Genomic DNA, 8,985 nt, shown 5'->3' on the forward strand with positions numbered 1-8,985 from the left:
TTAAAGATATTTAAAAAGTACAATATTTCATACATTGATCTCTTTTCCAATGCATTCCATTCTTTTGAGAAAGAAAATAGGCCTCTTCTTGCTTTCTTAGTTAGAGACAAGCATAAAAGGCCTAGCTTATTTGCTTTAATTAGGATGTAGGTTAGCTTTAATAATTAAATTATGACACTTGGAACAAATATGTACTTACTACAAGGACCTACTAATATTAAAAAACTTAATATTGAAATTCAATATAATCTTAGTTACAAGATAAGCTATAAAAGTATACCACTATTGAATACCTTTTATAAAAAAAATTTCAAATTAATAATGTTTGAACCTTATATACATATTAGTTTAGATAAACTTACCTTTATATTTATAATATAGAGACTAGATTATATAGTAAAGTATCTTTCTAAGCTAAAGATGCCGTACACTCATATAGCTATAATTAATATTAAAATTGACTATATATATAATTAGAAGAAATACATTTAATCTAGAACATTATTATGAAGCTAATCAACTATTTGTATATGGCTTATAATTTATTAAATTATCCATATGAGCTCCTTATTTTGTATATCATGAAATGGTTATGAATGATAGATCTAGTGAGTTCGACCAATTGAATAAGTGTACAAGCATAAGTTATTCATGTGAAGAAGGATCATGTTAGATAATACAAGGGAATTCAATCAAAATAGGGGGACAATTGCTAGATTGTTGTCCAACTTTTAAAGACAAGGTGATGACAAATGTTATTGTCCTTGCAAGAGTTTTAATGACTTAAAGACAAGAAGAATCAAAATCAAAATAGCTAAGAGACATTGTAGGGTTAACAGTCACATTGAAGGCAAGTTTGATTATCATCCATGGGTAAGTTGTTTGTTATATTGTTTTTGCAATTAATATACATATGAACCATGGAAGGGGGGTTTGATTATCACATTGAAGGGGGTTTGATTATCATCATTTTTATATAGGCCAATCTCCCTAGGATAGCATGTGATATGGACCACCACATCTCAGAGGAACATGGAGACATGAGTATTGAATTTGAAGATCACGATTCCATGGAAGATGACGACCATGTGTTAGTAAATACATTTGAAGATGATGACATGAATGCATTGATCCATGAGACATTTGGTACTGGTGTTGTTGTTGTTGTTGTTGATGATGATGATTATGATGAGGATGACATTGAGGCCATCCATGATATACCTCTGTTTGAGAAGGAAAACATGACCCTTTACGAAGGCTCCCAATTAAGTCTTCTCTCTATTGTATTGTTGTTGGTAAATCTAAATGTTATGAATGGTTTATCCAACATAACAATGTCATGAATGCTAAGGTTTATCATATACATCATTATAGTCTATAAAAGGTGAAACATGTAGCATTAAGATTTTACTAATGATTTATATTTTTTGCCAAGGATTGATAGGTGAGTTTCTATTACCACCATCAAATATTCTTCTTGCTTGTACCTAGAATTATGCGCCACTATAAAACATATTGGAATGGAGTATCAAGCAATAGATGCTTGTCCCAAAGATTATGTTATTTATCATAAAGAACATGGATATGCAATAGAATTCCCCAAATTCCATACTTGAAGATATTGATATGATGAAATGACAAAAGAGGTGCCTCACAAGGTTCTTCGTTACATCCTCATTATTATACATCTTAAACGATTATTCATGTGCAATAGCTTGGCACAATTAATATATGACCATGCACACAATAGAAGTTGAGATGAAATTAATTGAATTCTTGTAGATGGTTCAACATTTAAAGACATAGAGGAAAAGTGGCCACACTTTAAAGGAAAACCTCAAAATTGCAAGTTTTCTCTAGCAACAAATGGTGTCAATTTATTTGCAGAGATGAGACCTATTTACTCGATGTGGCCTATTTTTTTTATCAACAATAACCTTCCTCCATGGATGTCAATAAAGAGGGAGAACATTATGTTGGCAATGATTATTCTAGGTTTATTATTATTATATAGTTATCTACATGTAATTATAAGTCTTGGAGTGAAATGGCCACAATAATTATTTGATGTTGTTGTTCATTTAGCTAGGTAAGTACTAAGTGAAAGATATGAATGTATATACTGTGCCTCTTATACATGAGTTTCTGGTGTTATGGAATGGTTTCACTATATATGACATCTCTAGATCAATTGGACAAAGAAAATTTCAATTCCATGAAATTCTTGTGTGGACTATTCATTATGCCCCAAGGTTGACACATTTATCTAGTATGTTATGGTAAATTCTACTTGTACATGATAATTTTAAAAATTAACATATTTAATCCAATTCTACCATTATCTTGTAGGTTTTTAAACAAAGGGAAAATTTTCATGTCAAATGTGTGGTCCAACAATGAAATCTCACCATTCCAAAAGTTTAGGAAAGTAGGTGTTTGATGAGTATAGGCACTTCCTCCACAGAAATAATAAGTATCGAAGTGCAAAAGAACATCTTTTCAATGGGATAGAAGAGACTACATCAAAGCCATTAAAAATGACACCTCACCTTTAATGGTTCATGTTTGAAAATTATAAATTTTGATTATATTTTGTTGGCTAATTCTATCATTGATGATCATGAAGGTCGTCAAGGCATCACAGACCACCTTCCAAAGGGACTAAAATGTTATCCTAGATAATTTGATAGGCTACCCTACTATGAGTAGCTACAAATTGTGCATTTTTTTGATACTATGCATATTGGAAAGAAAGTAATCGAGACACTATGGAAAATATTGGATGGAAGGTGTCACAAAGAAAAACTTGGTAAAAATTTTAGTGACATTCATGATTCCAATAATGCAATAAAAAAAAAATCATTGAATCAAATAAATCAAATAGCAACAGAGATTGGATTATTGCAAGTGCCCTTCCTTGGTTATTAACAAAGCAGCAAAGTAATACCATAAACTAAGTCATACAAAAAACTTGATTTCCTATAGGGTTTTCCTCTAATATAAGCAATCTCATATCAAAGAAAAGTGAATTTGGGCCAGGGTTGAAAACACTTGATTGGCATACCTTCATCAAGGTATGCCACCATCTTTCATATTTACAATATATTTGTGAAATTGCATTTAATTTTCATTGTATTACATTAGAAAAGAATAAAATTATCAGTTTACAATTGTTATAGTAATTATTAGTTTATAATTAATTTTCTATCCCTATCACTTCTAGAGAACTTTGACAATAATATCAAACAAGTGATATATGATCTTGGAAAATATATGAGGTAAGCAATGATATCTATTCAATATATCAAATAAGTAATATATTGTAAAGTCTCATATTTATATATTTTTGTGTCTTGAATCCCTTGCTAGTGGTTGTCATCTAAAGAAATCCATAAAGAAGATATAAAATATTGGAAGAAAATAATTCCTCAACTAATTTGTAAAATATAAAAGTGTTTACCTTCGACTCTTTCCAATGCACAAGAGCATTGCCTCATACACCAAGTTGAGGAGATTAAATTTGTGGACCTGTATAGACTAGATCAATGTGGATTGTTGAAAGGCACTTGAAATTTTTAAAGGGTTTGGTTCAAAAATGAACACATCCAAAGAGTTCTATGTCTGAGGGATATATGTTATACTAGATTATGGTATATGTTATCCAATATCTTTCTAATCCTGCAACAAAAACCCATATAAACCACATTTAGGATCTCAAATCCATTAAACAATTTGAAGGGGAGTACTTGGTGGGGAATGGTAGATTGAGGAAAGTGAAAGGTAATAAATTATGATATTTTTCAATTGTAGTTAATTAATTCTTAATCTTCAAAATAGATCTATTGTAAGTCATCTATTTACTTTTGTACAGTTGCTAAAGAGTGGGATGCAATACATTTGTTTATTGCAAATAATCAAGATTAGATGACAGTATGGATTGAATGATGTCAACATTCTAGTGATAGATTAAAATGAGAATCCATGTCTTCATTGGTTAAACAAGCTCATTGTAATGGAGATCCCAATGTTACAAAAAAGGAAATAGATTTAACATATGGTTTAAGAGATCTCAAGGTACTTATAAATTTGTTAATCAACCATATTTTTTCTAGCTCATGATATAATAATTTATACATGCTTGACATTATTGTAGGTGAAACATCATAAGGCTATTTTATGGAATGGTTATAAATTTTGCATCAAAAAGTTAGGTGACACGAAGAGAACTTGTGATTGTGGGATAAGTGTAGTCTTCCATGTGACTAATATTTCATCTAGAAATGACTTACATCCTTGAGAGTCTCAAAATTGACACTATGGCATTTTAGTTGATATACTTGAATGTAACTTTAATTCCTTCAAATTAATTCTCTTCATCATCAAATGGTACATACTACGACTGAATCAAAATGATCCTAATAGAATTTTTATTGAACATGACAATGGATTTCCAATGATTAATACAAGGTTGTTTGAGCTAGTTAGGGATGAGCCCTATGTTCTTCCAAGCTAATACGAGAAAGTATTTTACTCAGAGGTTCCACATAAACTAGGTTGGTCATTTGTTGCTAGACATGACCCAAGAGGAAGACTAATAAATTATAATGCAATGGAAGAAGAAAAAACTGAGGGAGAGGAAGAAGTGGAAGATGATGTAGATGATGATCACAATTGAGAGTTAGTCGATGATGTTCTTGAGGAAATTTTTCTTGAAGAAGAAGACAACAATGATGCTTCTACTAATCATGATGATGATGAGGAGGAAGAAGATTATGATGTTGATGACGATGATGAATAATAGTGGTGGTGATGATTTTGATGATGACAATGGTCCTAATGATGAGATGGATGAAGAATAATATCAATGACATGAATGAAATGTATAGTTATGTGATCAATACCTATGCTATTTAATGTTGAGTTATTAATAGATCAATGGTTAATTTGATAAACTCGTGATGTACCTTTTAATATTTAAAATTCATATGTGATTCTATTGTTCAATGTGATAAGCATATATTTGTTATTGATACTGATTTCATGTTTATTTTGTGTCTGATGTTTCCACCCTTGCTGGAAACAAGTATTTGACTACAAACATCATCAACTCAACTTATTAGTTGATAACATAAAGTAAAGGTAAGGAATACAAAATATATATAATTATTATGATGACTGCATATTGTTCATATTTTCTACTATGTAATTTTGAATATACGTATCATATTTTTTTAGCTAACATAAGATAATTGATTTACATATGCAAAAACTTGAACCCCTTTCACAAGAATCCCACATAGCCTGATGGATTGTCAGGTATAATTCAATACATCCCATAGAGATTAATGTCTTTTACCATTCATAAAATATCTCTCTCATTGCTACCTCGAGCGAGGAAAATGTAGGAAAGGAAGAAGAAAGTGAGACATTTAGTATGTCTATATCAAGGAGATTGACCGGAGCTCAAACTATCAGAAAGAAATTCAATAAACACGTGAAATTTTTCCTTTCTCAAGGGGGTTAATGTTCTTATGATGATGAGAGCAAAGACAACTTTAAGGTACCATTTAGGTACAAACATCTATAGAAACAATGAGTCCCCGATGAACTTCCAAAAAACATTGATTTTTGTGTTAGAGAGAGGATATATCACATAACATCATCCTCAATACATGGTTTGGGATTATTTTTTGTGGATGACATAAAGGTCTCTTACAACAATGACATTGAATTGATAAAGTATGTCAGACCTTGTTATGATTACAATAGCTGGATGCATATTGCTAGATTTTAAAAAAAAGTATCTATAACTATGCACTCATGACAAATTATATACAACAAAAAGCTAGTGAACAAAGTAAAACAATAGCTATATACATTTATGGAAGGCCAAAAGCATCAAGAAATATTGTAGGTTTTATAAATGTTACATGACCTATTTCATTTCCATCTCTATAGCAAGCATTCATTTCCATCACTACCCAAGACAAAGCACATAAGCAATGTTCTTGCATGTGTTACACATGGCATATAGCTAGTGTTTGTTCAAGTTCCTCTATCAACCCTATTGGATTGGCTAATTGTTATATGATTTTTTGAATAAGAGGATGCTAGTTCATTGCTATCACTCACCCTTTAGAATATTAGGGCTATCCTTAGGCCTAGGATGGGGCCTTACTATTCTAAGGGGTGGATGACCCCTACTATTCTAAGGGTGAAAGTTTTGTCCCCTACTCTTCTAGAGAAAGACCTTGCATAGGTATGGGGGGTCAACTAAGAAGAAACCCAATTATATATTTGAGGCACGTGAGGAAAATCATGTATTTGTATATGCGATCATATCAATATGTGAAGGTGGAGAGCTACTTATTTATTACAATTTGAATTGCATAGATGCAAAAAAGCCACTATCATGGATGAGGTGGTACACACTATGCACTATTTAAATCAACTCCAATCAATGACTCCAATTCACCATTAAATTATTAAGTTTTTTTTTGCTAAAGTTTCTACTATTATGGTATTAAATAGAAAAATAAACTTATACATGATTTACAATTGTTTAAAAATTAAAAAAACTATCTCTTCTATTAATTGAAGCATTATGATAATTGTTTATTATTCAAGGTAACTTAGAATAAGAACATGTGTTTTAACATGTCTTAATGATTTTTTTGAAATACAGGGCTATAGTATGGATCAACAACCACATGATACACATGACAATGGTGTTTCTCATGGGACTTCTTCTTACTGATAGGTAAAACTCATCATTTTTGTACAAATTACATGCAAGAAAAATCTTAATGCATATTTTTATTATGTTTTATTTTTCACTCATATTTTGGATTAATTTTAAATATAGTGCTAATAATATTGTTCTCACAAATGATTGTTGATCAAAAAACATGAAAGGAACAAGTAGTCCATTAAGAGCCATAGGGTGAGTAGGATCCATTGATTATTGATTTTGCATTAGTCATTGATCTTGTGGTTGCACTGCAAAAGGTCCTTCACATGTACTATTAAGAGAGTTAGCTCAATTGGAATAAATTTGACCTCATACTCTCAAAATACCCAAGAGAGAGGATGAGTTGATGCACCTAATTCAGAATTATATAGTAAGTATTAATGCAATTTTTAATTATAACACAAGTTCAATAATGAATTTTATAGTATACTATTTTATTTATATTATTAACTAAAATGTGCACGTGTTAGTTTTATAGAGAATGTAGAATACTTTAAAGGGTCATGCCCCAAATGCGGATACTTTAGATGGTTCAATTACATCACATGTTCTATCCTCCACTTGTGTTTTTCTCGAATAATATTTTTTTTATAATAGCTCTAACAATATTATCCATGGTTGTTCATATTTTTTTATGCTCTAACAATCTTATTTTTCAGCACCTAGCATTGATCATATGTTGAGTACACCACCTACTATGAGGAGCAAAATTGTAGAAGAAATGTCAGAAACACATAGCATGGCCACAGATGCGATGACAATACTACATAGATTACTCTTTTCTCTCTCATTTTTCATGTGTTTATTTCACTTGAACTATTCTTTCTCAGGGGGCATTTTTTCACATTGGATTCATTTTATGTAGGAGGTGATGAGGAAATTTTAGGATGTATCTATGTTAGATGTATAATAACAATAGATAATTATGATCAATTGCTTGTGAGTATTAAAGATGCACTTCCAGTGAGAGAATCCCAGCTTCCAAGTACTTTAAAGATTGATCATTTATTTTACTATACAATCTTATACACATAATCTAATGCACTAACCCCCTCTAAAATCCCTTGCAATAAAAAATAATCCCATTATTATTTTTCATGGAATAATCTATTCAGTGAAAAACTTAATGATGAATGTTTTCTCATATTTGAGCGAACCATACACACATGGTATCATAGTTTGATTTCATTGCTAGATCAAATTTCCTTTGATCCATTTCTTCAAGTATATTAAAATGTACCTTCACTTCATTTATGAATCTAACAATTTTTATTTTTCTTAAAAGCTAGCAATTACAAGATAAATAGTTAAAAGGATAAACTCACTAACAATATGACAAAACTTTTTGGACCCAATGTCTTTCAAAGACTTGGGCTCCTTGACAAAGTGGAATAAGATTTGAAGTATATTAGGGACAATTACAAGTCCCAAATAGAGCACAAAGCTTATTATGAGAGGCCCCCCTATGTTTCTATTAATGAGAGGATTTAATCTTAAAAGGGATGCCATTGAGAGAACTGCAAGACATAGTGGAGAAATGCTACCACCTGATGAAAGAAGATATATTATAATCTTAAGAATGAAATTATGTATTAATCACTCCTTGTACTTATGTGATGTAACATATTTTGAACTTCACATAGATTTCTTGACACATCAAGGAAACAAAAGAAAGAAAGAAAAAGTATAGACAACACAAGCTCAACTTAGGTGGATATTCAAAATTTTCTATGTGAATGTTTCTAAGTATTAGTAAATGAAAACCCATATGAAAATATTTATAAACTGCAATCAATTTGGTTTTGATGAAATTCATTACAACAAAAATTTATGATACCAAGAAAAAATGCAAGGCTTCAAGTTCAAAATAAAGATTTTTGAAGAGGATAAGAAAATAGCCTACAAACAAGGCTATATAGTCGTGGCTGAACGATTCTAAGCAATGAGTGCACAAGTTTCTTTTGTTGGATCTGTTGATTAGGTAAATAAGCCAATTCATTTTTATTTCAAATTGAATACTTTACCATTTAGTTTATTTGATGTTAAGTTCCAACATAAAGTGAATATATTTGTTTTAAGTAAGGAAAAAATGATTATATATTTATTTAAAAATTTAAAGTGTAAATATTTATATGTAGTAAAGTGAATGATTAACATTTATTTTGTATTTTTATTGTATTTATGTTTATATATTGTTAATAAATACACTAATTATTTACATAGGAATGTAGCCT

Source organism: Cupressus sempervirens, chromosome 2 (assembly GCF_028749045.1).
Source record: "Cupressus sempervirens isolate cs-2001-9-10 chromosome 2, ASM2874904v1, whole genome shotgun sequence".
Lineage (NCBI taxonomy): Eukaryota > Viridiplantae > Streptophyta > Pinopsida > Cupressales > Cupressaceae > Cupressus > Cupressus sempervirens.